Here is a 15,574-nt window from a genome sequence, read left to right as displayed (position 1 = left end):
ATCAAATCCACTGATAAGATATAATGTGAGTACCTACTAATTGTACCTTACCGAAGTAATTAATAAAGTTGCCAGAAAATATAAGTTACACTTTTGAAAACCTTTGAAAAGCTATGCATGTTTTTTTATTATTTTTTTATAATCTTTTTTCAATAAAATTCACACATTATTACAATGTTAATACATTATAAAAAAGAACACAAAGTACTAAAAAATATAAATTTTTGCTCCCGATAATAATAATTTGTCATCGGGTGCTCAGACGTTAGTTTTAATTAAGAATCAAATAAAAAAGCAGACATTATACTGTATACATATAAAATTATAAACATATATTATTTTGTTTTTGATGCTTTGAAAAATTAAAAATATTATTAATAAGAAGAAAGAAAAGAAAAAACTCAACAAAACCAGATAAAACGGGTAAATTTTTAGGAAAATATAGCAAAATACTACAATTAAAATTGAAGAACTGCCATTTACTTGAATATATTTAAATAGTGTGTGCTCGAAAATGTAATCAAAACAAGATAAAAAATAAAACAAAGTAAATCGAAAATTTCCATTTATATCTACAGAAAAAAAGTACCTATAAAGATCCTCAGAAAAATTAAGGGAAATGACTGGAATAGTTTTTTCTAGATTTACATAATTATGAATTTGTATTATTTATTAAGTAAGCTTCAAGCGTGTTATTAATGTACTAATGCCGTTCTTTTCGTATCTCATAAACGGAGTCATAATGGTAAAACTTAAAAGTCCCTTAAATTCCTACGTAATATACATCTCATTCTTATAACATTATCTTCATTTCATTGTTATTCTAATAAGTATTTTAATAAAGCCCGCATAACGTACAATGGCGGGTTCATTATACAAAATATTAACTCTAACTTTGGACTACAATACACTTTACTTAACTTTTGTGTTCCATTATAAAAGCAGATAATGAAATAACATGATTTGCTTATTATTTATTCAAACCGTAGATAAATACACATATAATCGTTGTATTGTAAGAGCGGATAAGTTATAAGAAAACGAAGAAAGGTATAAGCACAGATAATTGCCATTTTTCTTTGTCATAGATATCACTTAAAATCTTTTGTTAGACTGCCAGTTATTGTCTACCGCAAAAAATCAGAGAATTAAATTCCGAATACGATAGATATAGTCTGAAATCAAAACTTATATTTACAGGTGCCGTGGTGCAGTTGGTTAGACGTCCTGGCGTCGCAGGTTCGATTCCCGCCAGTTGAAAGAAAAAAAAAACAGGATACATTTTTCTTTATTGATCAGGGTGTCGTGGTGTATTTTTCCCAAGTTCTTTCCATATCCCATCTTTCAAAATAGAGGCTTTGCGAGGAATCCCCAAAAAGAGAACCAGGATGTAACCAATCTATCATTGGCTCGTTCTTAACCCTTATTTTGGCAGAAAGATTTTTTTTTAAAAACATTTGATGGGTGAAAAGGCTTCAGAATCCCTAACAAAAAATATTTTATTTTAATTAAAGTTTATTCTGAAATGTGATAATGCAGATAAGGATGAAAAATACGGTAACGCAGTTTTGACTAAATGCTGTTTTACCCTGCTTTAGTTCATGAGAAAAATATAAATCAAATGTACATCAAATTATAAACATACAATTATTTATTTGTTTATTTACTTATTTACTTATACATAGGTTGTTTATTACACATTATTTAAGGCATAAGTCCCAACTCCATGGGGCTAAAAGTCTTGTGTTGAGTTAGGACGAGCAATTGCCAAGAAAATTAATAAAATGTTATATATACATCTCTAAATAAATATACATTATTGAATGTGTTTACACATATTCCAGCATACTTAAAATATTTTTTATTAAACCAATTTGAAAATCAAAAAATGTTTCCTGGTAATTGTAACAATTTGGTAAATTTTCTCTCTCATATTAAAAATAAATTTCAGTTAAAAAAAAAATTAAAAAAATTCTTTGAATTTTTTATAACGTATACTAATTATAAATGCATAGCTCATTAATTATAAGAATTTATCAATTATTATTGTATCAATAAAAAGTATATTTATATGCATAGAATTAAGAATAGTCCAGAAGGAGCGTAGAATCATATTTGAATACATCGGACTGTGTCCAATAATTCCCCCACTCCATCTTACTTTCGCCGGGCGTATTCGTGAAGTCGCCGGGCAATGTTGCTTGAAGGGAATAAAAAAAATCACAACACAAATGTAAGGTAAAAAAAAAAGTAATCGTTATTGTGCACGCGGAAACATTGATTGACACAACAGAGTAGATAAGTAAAGGGTCATTTAATAAGAGTAATTGAATTAATGAACTTTGAACTTAAAATATAAAACAAATTTTATTTGACATAAAACGGATATTTTTATATCATGTTAAATAATATTTGATGTTTTAAAAATAATGTTGTTCAAATGTCCCCCACGGCGTTGTTTAATCCAAGGTCTAATTTATATTAGTTCTTTTATTAGATGATCAAAGCAGGGTAGAAAAAATATTCTACCCTGGCAACACTAACGGAATTTCCATTTTGTTTCTTCGACAAAATGACAGATGGAAAAAATAATTCAATTTTTAAGTAATGCATTTGTTATATACACATTCATTTGCAAACTACAGATGAAATGTGATAGCATCCTGTTTATTCAAGACCCTAGCAGTATTTCCAAACTTTAAAAGGACACAACACGACATAGAATTCAAATCAGGAGTTGCGTACTGAGCGACGTCTACAACTAATTGGTCAAAATGTAAACCTACTCATTTATGAGTAGTTAAGTCGCCTTCTGTTTGATGTGCGTATGCGGTTTCTGGACTATTCTTGATTCTATGTATATGTCCTCAGAATATATAATGTTCCTTAAACATAAAAGTTATGGTAAAATATATGATAAAAAAACAATTATTAAGTAATGTAACACTCAATAATATAAATAATATGTGCAATAATAACATAAAGAAATCAATATTAGTCCCTACATTTTTTTTTCCAATAAATCCCCGGCTACACTATTTAAATGTGAAGTTATTATCATTTAAGATTTTGTTTTACATTTTTAGTCCTTTGTATTCGGCATTAAATGTTTGATATTTTTGGAGCAACATTGTAATGTTTTTTACCAAAGGAAGTTTTTGCAAGTGGGACAATTGCTGTGTGAGTATTTATATTTTGTTGAGTTCTTTTGACCTGACTTAATTCATCAAATGTATGTAGTAGGCACCTTACAAACAACTATCTTAGATTCAATGTCTTGAACTCATCGAGTAGATCTTCTGTTGGTTCTTTCAACGGTTTTTTACAAATTATCGATTTTTGTGCTATTTTCATAGGTTCAAGGATTGGGCGAGAGCTACCTCCTTAAGCTAAATTGCAATACGATAGTTTACTTTTGCAAAAAGCGAAGTAAATTTGCTTCATAAGTTTGTCTATGAATTTTAATGACAAAGTTAGTCAAATTCTGGAATCAATATCCCACTAGTCACAATTCAATACCCCATCTGCTAATGAAATAAATTTGATTGTAGGTATTTACGAATGAAACGATATGTCTGTTTTATTTTTTACAGTTGTAGTGTTAGTAAGGTTTAAGGAGAAAAAATCTTTGCTTGATTTTATTCCTGCAACTGGCGGGAATCGAACCCGCGACTCCTCGCCAGTTTCTCAGTTGGCCGTTTAACCAACTGCGCCGCGGCGCCTATTCGTTAGCAAATGAGGAAAAGAAAGGCATGAATCAAAATGTCATTTCTTCGCGATAGTAACGTGTCTATTTAATTATACATCATTGGTTTTCATGGACTACACCTTGATCGATATTCTTTCGATAGGGGAATATTTGGATAGATGCAGGGAAAAAGACAGAATAACTCTCCTATGAACCCTTAGTTCGCATTTTGCATACTCAAAACGACGTAATATATTTATCTAACAATAAACATACCCTGTAAACGGAAGCATTACTGTTGTATCCTGGTTTTACGAGTTTATTTAAGGCGCCGAATTAAACTCTCTCATCCAAAATGGCGACGCCGTTAAACATCGAAATTTAAATAATATCATAAAGTTGAAAGCCCCCTTTTAAAATCAAACTAATCTTTCGCAATTGGATGAATCCGATGCATCCAGGGGCATAAACTGGGATGCATATTTATGGGTCGTAAAATATGCTAAAATTAGTTCCTTCGTCTTACGTGTATATTAAGGTCCTTTTTACTTCTTTCTTTGAAATATGGGTAAGAGCTCATTTAGAGTACAAACGTTTTTTAAATTTTCTTACTACCTATCGAGCAAAAGTTTCTAAATATGAGCATGGGTACAGTGTACTGCAATGTAAAAATATAAATAATTTCATTGCAACATTATACTCGTATTTTTATAATTACTAGCTAAACCCGGTAATGCTTTGCTATTGCTATATTTGAGTACACAAAATTTGATATCAATTATTGTATTTACTCTAAATTAGACATGTAAGTACGCATACATGATTATTTTTGTATTTCGGTTTACGTACAATGTGAGGACAGAGAATTTTGATAAGTACGTATTTGAACATTGTTTTCCTGTCACTGTCTTGCAGATGACTCCCCGATACTGTGCGAAAAAGACAACTGCATGTCAGACCATTTGTAACAATATACGAAATTGACGTTTTGTTGTTCCGTTTTCCGCGCCTCAAAACTGAGCCAATTTTGTTATTTTTTTTGACGTATTATCAGAATTTTTTTTTTGTATCCTTATGTATATTTATATATATTTGTATACCGTGCAAAGACAGCACGTAAAACGGTGTTTTTTTACGGGTTTTTGGATGGTTTTAGTTCCCACAATAAACAATTTTTCAAAAAACAAAGCACTAGAGGCACGCCAATGGTAAATATTTATATTGTTTAAAAAAATCTCCACTGTAGTGCCAGAAACTAGAGAGAAAAAACGAGAGTACGTTTGTATGAAGAAAAGTCGAACCACGTTTTCTCTTAAGATTAAAAATTATAAAAACTTTACTTCTTAATGCTTTTATGTAATTAAAGAAACAGGTTTGTTTTTTTTTTTTAATAAAACCGTTGATACACATAGACTCACCTGGAAGCCTCTAAAATTATGTCATTTAACTTATGCTCAAACGCTCAGTTCAGCTCTAGCCGTACGTTATTCTTTAACTGCCAGCCGGGTTTTGACGTGAGCTTGACATTTAACTCTATACCGAAATGCTTGGTTGTGTCAAGTAAGCGTGTAAAAACCGTTCTAATAAACGTAAAAAAGATGGTGTAACTTTTCATTTATAAGGTCTTAGTTAATGATAGAATTACATAACTTGAAATAATAATTTTTTTTATATTGAATTTAAGTATGTACCTTGGTACTTGTTTATTGTTAAATTCCGAAACTTGAAATAATTCATTTTCAAATATAGAATTCTTCTTGCAAACGCAAAACTCTGCTCTCCTCGCCAACAGGGGTGGACTTTAATGAGGATTACGATTTTCTAAAACGTATTTAATGTCAGTTAATATTATTTTAGTATTACCGAAAATGCAGTAAAAAGAAATAAATGGGTAGAAATTATAAAGAAATTAAGGAAATAATCCGATTTGAGATCCATAAAAAACGAATGTTGTTCATAAACATTAAAAAACATTTTTTTTAAATATATTAAAATAATTGTTTTTTAATATAAAAATAATTGTTCATAATTGTATTCAAAAGAATAACATCTTTAATTTTTTTTTCTATATTCAGTCTCGGCAAATGCACTTCTGTTGAACAATGAAAAAAACATTTAAGCTCATAACTTTTTTTCTACTAAATAAATTGAAGATTTTTTCTACTTAATAAATTGAAGAAGTGGGAAACATCTACATTTCGCTGAAAACCGCACATAAATCGGTCCAGTAGTTATTCAGTCTATCGAGGAGTTCGAGGACACACATACGAACATTGCTTTTCATATATTATAATATAGACTAGTGCCAAAAGATCTAGCGAGATCATCTCTAGCTGACGATCCTCTTATTTTGTCAGTTCACGCTTACGCAAATCGTCTCAATATAATATATTTTGTTTTGCACAAGCTTTAACTCAAATAAGAAAAAAAATGTGGTGAAACCGTGGCTTGAGCGAAATATTCTCTCGCAGGTTCAGAGATAATGTTTATATTCTTAAACGAATGTTATTATGTTTGGTTCTTTTCTGCTTTGACTTATTTTTGAGTATTATTTCATTTATTAACGGTAATTAGTTAATATTCTGTGACCTTATTCTGTATCTGATTCGTTTCGTAAATTCATTAGTTTTATGAGAAGAAACGAGAGCGCAATCCGATTTTGATTGCGTTAGATTGAGATGGATAACGAACGAATGACAAACGAACAAATTTACGGAACAAATTTGCAACAGAATAAGCCTGCTCTAAAGCTAAAAAATCGTGATTCGCTTTCGTTATCTACGTACGACTCGAACGAATTTACGAAACAAAGGAGTGATACGATAAGTGATCTATTAGTAGAAATTAAACATCACAGAATTAATAACTCTCCCAGGCAACAATCCCTAAAACGGTTGGATTCTTTTGGCATTTAAATGTGCTAATTTGCTGAGTAATGAAAACACCCTCATCATTTACATATTCTCACCCAGTAGCGCATAGGGCACTGCATCGTAGCTCATGAAAGCTGAACTGATCAGTATTGCAGTGTAGAACCACCTTTAAAACCAATATTTTACATATACCCAGCCAGGAATCGAACCCGGGACTTCGTGCCGGAAGTTACGATCTAGAAGTCTGGATGAGGATGTGTCAGATATTGTAGCAGTAATAAGTTATTAGGACTTAACACGTGAGAATATATCATAGATGGTAAAAAAGTAAAGGTTATTGATGAAATTAATAAAAATGGAACACAAAATGCTGACCACTGTCAAAGTGGAACGGAAGGTCTGTTAATGCCAATTAGTTTTTGTGGTTTCCTTTTCTCAAAACAAATTCGAGAAGTTCCCGACAGATCTTCCCAATATAGTTAGATTAGTCAGAAGGAATATAACTTTTGCAATTTATATATTGTAAGCATTGTAATAAGCAATAGAAAAAATAAGCAACTCCCTTAATTTAAAAAATATATAAGCCCGGGACTTTTCTTTACTCGATTTTCTTATTCAGTTCGTTGAGAATAGGCATCGAGTCAAAATCACTCGATTATGGTTCTAATTCCCACACAGAACCGTGTTCTGAGTCTACCCGGACACAGAGATTTTAAACATAACGTTTGTAAATATTGTAAATAATAATATATTTAAAAGGAAACCCGATATGTTTTTATGCATCCAAAACCGCAAAATCGTTCATCCCCAAAACTACGGGTAGGGTGTGGAATAAACGCAAGCAGTCGTAAAATTTGCTAGTGACTGTCATATTTTTAGAGGACCATATAAAATGAAGTGATTTACGACACCATATAAAGGACTAAGCTTTTCATGGGTTCCTAAAGGATGTATTTTTACACATCTGAATTTAAACCACTTAATTAACTATATTCGGAAAAAAATTAGACGTCATTTTCTTGGTTGAATATGTCATTACTATTACTATTACTACTACCATCACGCAATTTCTCCGTAGGGGTAGGCAAAGAGAATGGACCGCCACACACGTCTAACCATGGCATACATTTCTAGCTTCTTCCACATTCATACATTTTGTCATACATGCCCTTCGGTTCTGCCTGCATTTGGCATGACCAGACTAAAGATTTTGGAATATCTGATAATGCCACGTCTTCCTTGGTCGTCCTCAAGATATATACAAGAATATACTTTTGAACTTAATTGTTTTACTTTTATTTTGATTGTTTATTTCTACTAAAAGTGCAGTGCGTTTTACCTACCTATTGGTACAAAAAAACATGTTACCAAAAAATTTTATAAAAATTCTGCGTCATGTTTTAATCAAAAGCAACTAGGTATTACGAGTATCATATTTTTATAACATTATATTTTAAAAAAATAAATTTATTTCAAAACAAAACTACAACTGACCCCGACGTGATTTGAACACGCAACCTTCTGATCTGGAGTCAGACGCGCTACCGTTGCGCCACGGAGTCTCATGGGCACAGAGGCAAAAATGTAATATATAACTCATTACTATGTCAACAGTACAAGGTTAAAGTTTAATAATAGGTCATTGGCCTAGGTTCTTGTGCATTGTAATGCGTGTTATTTTTAATAGTTTTGAATTATTATGACCGTTTACTTAAACTAAAAATATCTCGGAAGGAATTTAAGAAGACGATAAATATTAAATATGTAGTTGAAACTCGACAAAATACGTCGTTAAAAAAATACTTCTTAAAACTGAATGTCACCAGGAAATGAAAATATTAAAAAAAAATGTTTTGGATGTATGTTTAACAAACAAAACAATAACACATGAATATTATATAATATTATTTTTTTCATCCACCAACTGAGTAGTTCGTAGAGTTGTCGCTAGGAAAGGTTTGGATCTTCGATAAACGTATACAAAAACGGTACTCGACAACGTGGCGGGCGGCTTTAAATTTCAAACAATTTCAACAATGTTATATTTTTATAAAATCATTATCATCATCATCCCCTTTCCGCACCTAATGGTGCAGAGGGCACTGAATTGATACACTAATCGCAGCGTATCTTGATTTTTGTTGTTACATGAAGGTAAGATGAGCAGTCTTACGCTTTAGGCGTCAATCCAGGGACTATGACATATTCTAGTGTAAAAACACATTTTCGAATAAATATTTAATGTCAACCATGCCGGGAATCGAACCTGAGACCTTTTGCAAGCTAGGTAAATGCGCTGACCATTACACCACGAGGCCAACATAAAAACTAACTTAATTATAATAATAAAAATACGTATATTGTTTAATTCCACATTTATTTATAATTTTTACCAGTGAACGGGTTTCGTCGTGACCGACATCGTCAGACTGGTAGGAAACATAATTAATTTCTATGTTATACGAGTTCGCTTCCATTTGTGGTACAGCCATGCTTTTTACTAAAAATAAATACTCATTTAAAAAAAATTGCATTTACAGAAAAATTAAAACTTGCTGTACCTATACGTTGTTTATTTGTTTACGATTTATCGAGCTTTTTTGTATGAATTTGTATTTGTTTAAATGTTGGAAATTGTCTTTTTTAAAACTATTTAAATTAAAAATATTTAAACAAATTAACTATTGGATGTATTTTAGAAGGTTGATGTTCAAATATAGGCGAAATATTGAATGTTACACAGTGGGTAAAGTGGCCATTTAAACCAGCCAATGGCAATTCATAAGCTCTGTAAATGCATAAACTTTCACAAACATGCTCTTCCTAAAAATGTTCCCAATCTTGGTTTTAATGTGATAATCTTCCAAGGGGTTAAATCCAATCCTTGTCTACAAAAATTTTGATAAACTCAACATATTGTTGTATTTTTCATCTGTTGAGGTAGGTTGGTTGGCACGTTCGCCTATCATAAGTCCTGGGTTCAATTCCTGGCAGGGTAGACGTGTAATATGATTTGAAATATTTCATTGCTTCTGGACCGGCACGGCCTTGATTATGATGGGAAGATAAAGACGTCATACCTTCACCTTGACGGAATAATTGAAGATAAATTCTCTCTAGCGATTACTAAGATACACTACCGATCCTCCCACCATCAAGTTTTGATGTAAGTACATCGGGTTGTACCAACGGGTCAAGAACCTCTTGATACGTTTATCTACGCATTCAAAGTGACTAAAATTTTGTTTCACCGAGAAATTTTTCCTTTAATTTTGATTTATTCCAATTTTTAATCGTTTCGAGGTTGGCGTTTTTTTTCTTAAAAGCCTTTTAAAAATATGAGAGAGGAATAGGAAAATTTTTAAATCGAATTAAAATCCGACATAACTGTCAGTGTAGTAAAACGAACGCCTAGATGCAAAAAATAATGTCGCTAGGCTCTGCTTTATTAACTTACAAGAGTATCAAGGCGTTAGAAAGTTGAAAAAATTAAATTAAATTATCATATTTTTTCCATCTGTTTTATACAGACAATCTTTAAGCGTACCGTCTATGCAATTTCCAAAAGTCATATAAAAGTCATGTCCAAGCTAGCACTTTTTGCTTGAATTAGGATTTATTTGAGTTTATAATCGCTTTGAAGTGGTCACTTTTTATCATAGAAGCCTATTTAAAATATAAATGTGATTTTTTCAAATATTACTTACGTTAATGACGTAAGGAACGCGGAGTATTTTTTTGCGGTCATTCATTGGCTTGTTTCGATCATATTATGTCGATATGACAAGTAGGTAAAACATACCGAGGTAGATACAGATAGTACAGAAGTTAATTATACCGTCTGGATATGTTCAGATGAAGATAGCGTTCATAATCGAGGCACGGATGTGTAGGATTGATAACCTTACCTTCATGAAACAGATAATCGAAACAAGCTGCATTCGGTTTATCATGCAGTGCCCTATGCACTCCTGGGTGCGGAAAGGGGAATTACGAAGATGTCGATGAGGTATTAACTAATGAATGTTCCACGAAGAAATGTCGGTAGAAAAACTCAATCGATTAGGTACACTCGATAGGTGGCAAGATTTATTTATTTATTATATATACGGCCCAAGCCAATTACAACAGTTACATGAAGAAACATTAATGCAAGAAACTGAACAAAAAGAGCATAAAACTATTTAGCAAAGACAAACAAGGGCTAAACAATAATTGTATACAATATATTCAAAAAAACGAAAGACCTAAAACTTTAAGCTAAACCATGCCAATCCGACTTCATCCCACACCGTTTAGTCGTGAAGAGATTTACGAAAAGCTGGAAGATCTATCCCAAAGAATTCCAAGTCGTGTGATGAATTGACTAATCTACACATTCTGGACATTGGGGCATAAAAACCAAAGTTGCTCTTAGAAGATTTATTTATTTATTTCAATAAGTGTGTCAGTAGATATCAAAATCGTAATATTAGGATCAGATATATTGTTTATATCGAAAGTGGAAAGATCCAACGTTTTACTATCATAATTCAAGTTTGAAAATTAACTTCATATCAAACCTACCAATACTGTGGCAACAATACTTCGACAACATATGGTAAAAATGCAGTAATTAATAGACTTCACTCTCTAGGCAATGAGTACCGGGACGTTGTTGACTCATTTCACGTGAAATTTAGTACAAATAGAACGGCTCTTCTTTATTTCATTGGTAATAGTTCTAGGTAACAATTTTTTTACTATTGTTAAGAATTGTTTTAAACTTCTTTATTAGTGTTTTTTTTTTTTTTTTTCATTTCTTTTCTTGAATAATTTATAAGTAAAAAATATTTCTCTTCATTATTTTTTTACATCATCATATATTTTTATACATAAATATATAATACTATTTACCTAAGTTTTAGTTTTAAATAATAATACATAAACATATTTTAATATTTTTTTTAATGTTATTCAAAATTGTTTTCTTAGTTTTTTTTAACTGGTTCAAAGTATTTCTAATACCAAATTATCTTTTTTTTATCGATAATTCTATAACTGGTAATATTTTATTATTTTATATGGTTTATCTTTTTTAGACTTTCTTAATTTGTTAATGAATAATATTGTTTTAAATGCTCTGTATTACTTATAATTATGCTTACATGTATGTATATTTAATTGTATTTGTAACTAATATGTAAAAGGCACTAAGTGCCGTTTATTTCAATAAAATAAAATAAAAATCAGCAACATCCATACCATGCATTGTTTCAAAACCGGCAACATCCGATGTGGCCAATCACAGTGGTGCATTTTTTAAAATACGGATGCTAGTTTGCATTTTACAGTGAATGTGTGATGACTCGATGCTTTTGTTTTTTTGTAGTTTTTTTTTATTTTTTTAAATGTTGTATTTTTTTAATTATAAGAAATTAATATTAAATAATAGTTTCGCAATACGAATTGGTTCCTCATTTTATCTATTTACTTTCTCATAAAGCAGTTCCAGTGTTGCGGAAATTATGACAGTTTAATATCGTCCTTTTATGAGATTATATTATTTTAGGCCAAGTTTAGAGGCGGAAACATAAATTGCGAGAAAGAATAATCTTTATCCACCCTAGCGTTGTTTCGTGTAAGGATATTAGGGTGGGTATTTTATTACGGGCGTTTTATTTAGAACTCTGTTTATAGTGATTGGATATTCCGAATGGATTGAGTTATTCGTTTCGACATACTAGACACAATAACGCGTAAAAACTCGTCTAATCTTAAAATCGTGCGTAAATAAATATTTTCATTTGGGTCAGAAGGAATGCTTAAAATTCACACATTAATGAAATTATTTAATAAGAGCTAATTTATTGCAACAAATAAAATTATTGAACATGTTACAGTTTAATAAAAAGTTATATTTTTATTTTTAGATTTGTGCCTGCAAGCTCTTTTGTCCATGAAAAAACTCATACATTGGATTTTCAGTTACTTTTGCTTTTTTCATGCAGCTGCCTTTTCAATTTATTTTTTAATATCGTGACATTGTTGTATGGTAAATAGATATAATTTGAAAAGACTTTCTAGGGGGAAGAATTCATTACTATTCTAGATTTGACCATACTCAAAACACGATAGTATAAAAAGTAAAAAAGTATAACAAATCTGTTATAATCCGGGTACGTATTCAAATATAAAGTTAAAATTTTACTAAAATTTTATCTTCAAAGTGAAATTTAGTTTTCCGTATGAAAAATATAATATTTTTACATATTTTTTTTTCTAAATATGTTCAATTACAGGTGATCAACGAAGATATCTAGATTTTTCATACAAATATACACATTTTCATACATAAATATCGAGTTAGTTTATACCGTCTCGATATGTGCCGATAAAGATAGCGTTTATAATCGTGGCCCAAGACCGCGATAATAAAGGCTATCTTCATCGGCACATACCGAGACGGTATACTTAACTTCTGTACCATCTCTATCTATCTCTATATGTTCTACCGACTTGTCTTCTTTGGCCTTGACAATCGTGACGTCAAGATGATGTTTTATTTAAATTTAAACGGTAAAAAACAAAGCTCAAAATTTAACCGACTCGTAACGTATTGACGGGGGCAATGCGAGGAACCGTTCACGGGAGTTGAAAATTACAAATTAAAAATATTTTTTTATGCTACGAAAAAGTTTTTTTTTTGCCTCGACAGTATTTCATCGACCCTTATTAATAAAAAAAGTTATATTTCCCTATTAAATACTGCGCATTTTATTTAAAATTTAATAACACATCAAATGGATAACCCCTTAAAAGTAAAATCACATTATAATCGTAAAAGGGACGAAGAGTTTACATTTAAGTACCGTGAAACAAAACAATGAAAATCCGCACAAACTTTGAATTGCAAATCGGTGACTCTCGAATCAAAGAATATTTTTTAACTGCTTGGCTATCAAATGCCTTTGCCATAAAACATTGTCAGATGTTAAGATTTATGACGAGATATTATTCGAATAGAAATAAATTATTTAAATAGATCAATCAGAAAGCGCAGTAAAAAGTTGTCTTTAAAAGGGGGCAGATAATATTTTTACTTTCAGATTTGTAGGCTTAAAGCGAATTTGAAAGGGGAGTTTCATTCTTATTGAACCAACATTTAACTTGAAAAACGTAAAGTATACGTTTTATCAAAATGGTTTGTTTTTTTTAGTAATTTCGTGAAAGTTGGACTCGGGTTTCATTGCAGGAACCATCTTCAGAGTAAACTACGCAGAAGCATCATATTAAATGGGAATTCAAGTAGACGAAAGTGAGCATTTTCTACATCTCCTGAAAGCCGATAGCGATATTTGCGCAGTGAACGGTGAAGACGCCATAAACCTAATTATTGTAAAATAATGAAAAAAAAACACTAATGTGTAATTTGTTGTATGTTTGTTGTTGTGGCGCTTCTTGTTCTCCTTATTTGGAAGAACGGGCACAACTTATAATATGTTAACACCGAAATAGAATAAGAATAATACGAAGCAAAGGATTTTAGACACAATGGCTAACCTATCTATGATGCTTTTTTCATCTATTGATGTATTTAACATGCCCCTTAATTTATTTAAAAATAAATTAAGACTGATTTTTACTGGCTGCGATACGATCCCATTTGCTATTTAATGATGCTCACACTTACACACACCTGAACACTTACTCCCACATACACACAATCACACCTATGCACTTACTCTCGTACAAATACACAAAAACACACCCTTTTGTTGTACCACAATTTAATATGTATGCTTTTTATTTAGAGACTTCGCTGGTCTGTCCTTAAACCGTATATTTTTTATGTTATTATATCGTTGTCGACTATTTGTTTCTGTAAAATAAATAAGTAAATAACCTCAGGTTGGCCTCTCACACACGGAAGGTTCCAGGTTCGATTCCCGGTAAGAACACAAAAATCAAATATGATTTTTCTCAAGCCTGGATATTCTGTGATGTAATTCACCACTGTAATTGAGCCTCCTGGCCTGTTGTAGTGAAAAAAAAAATACAAAAATCATAAAGAAAAGAAATCGAGTGGAGATATGTCTCGTTGTGAAGTTATTGGCACGTTCGTTTATTATTTATGGGGTCCACGGTTCTTGTCAGGGTAGATGTGACTTATTGGTTTTATAATAAACGTATGCTTTTATTTTTTTACAGAATTGATTCACCATTTTAAAGTTTTATTTTTTGTCACAATCGTAGAACAACGACGCGTATGGTTTTTTTTCAACTTTACATAAGAGAGGTTTATTTATTTTTTCGACACCTTGATACGCACAAAGGTATATCCTTTAATAATCGTCTTGGTTACATATTTTTTTATTTTTTGTAAACCTGGAATATAAAGGCTTTACAAAAATATTTTCTTAGTCTAATATTAAAATAAAAACAATGTAGAATTTTTCGCATATCAGTCTTTCTTCTACGATCACAATAATACATCTATTTCCAATGTTTAGTTTTTGTAAGCACACAATTTTAATATATATATATTAATAAGAGTTGTCCCAAAATGAAATTAATTAAAATTTGTTGCAACATAGTGAGAAAATATTTTTAAGAGGGGAATATGGAAGTCTTGGCATTTAAAGGGCTTATGATATGTCATTGGCCGGTAACAATTACCATTCTGCCGATGTTCGAACATCCACATTTCCACAACTCTTCCATCTGTTGACTTTTGTGAAGTAAAAAAGGTGAAACCTTTATCATGTGGGTGAGGTTCATCCGACTGAACCAATTCACCTACTAGGCAACGCCTGAAAACCATTATCCAATTTTCAAACTTCTTTTACCAGGTAGTTCATTCAACAATGTTTTTAGTATGTCCAAATGCTTTCAGACGGGCTAGATTTGCTCCCCAGGGAGTTATTCATATTTAAATTTGTTGCAACAGAGAGGGAAAACATTTTTTAGAAGTAAAGTAGCCACTGAAACCAGCCAATGACAGGTAATAATCCTTGTAAATGCCTAGACTTCA

General features: G+C 31.2%; 1 non-coding gene across 1 annotated transcript; it reads right to left on the bottom strand.

Annotated features, from left to right (window-relative positions):
- Window positions 1-8,051: 8,051 nt before the first annotated feature.
- TRNAW-CCA (transfer RNA tryptophan (anticodon CCA)) lies at window positions 8,052-8,123 on the bottom strand. The gene has a single exon. It is a non-coding gene; the product is annotated as a tRNA-Trp (tRNA).
- Window positions 8,124-15,574: the final 7,451 nt, after the last annotated feature.

This window comes from Micrasema longulum, unplaced genomic scaffold, assembly GCF_059751315.1.
Source record: "Micrasema longulum isolate JH-2025_06_02 unplaced genomic scaffold, ASM5975131v1 h1tg001829l, whole genome shotgun sequence".
Lineage (NCBI taxonomy): Eukaryota > Metazoa > Arthropoda > Insecta > Trichoptera > Brachycentridae > Micrasema > Micrasema longulum.
Note: the sequence above shows the minus strand (reverse complement) of the source record. Positions and strands in the feature narration are given on the sequence as shown.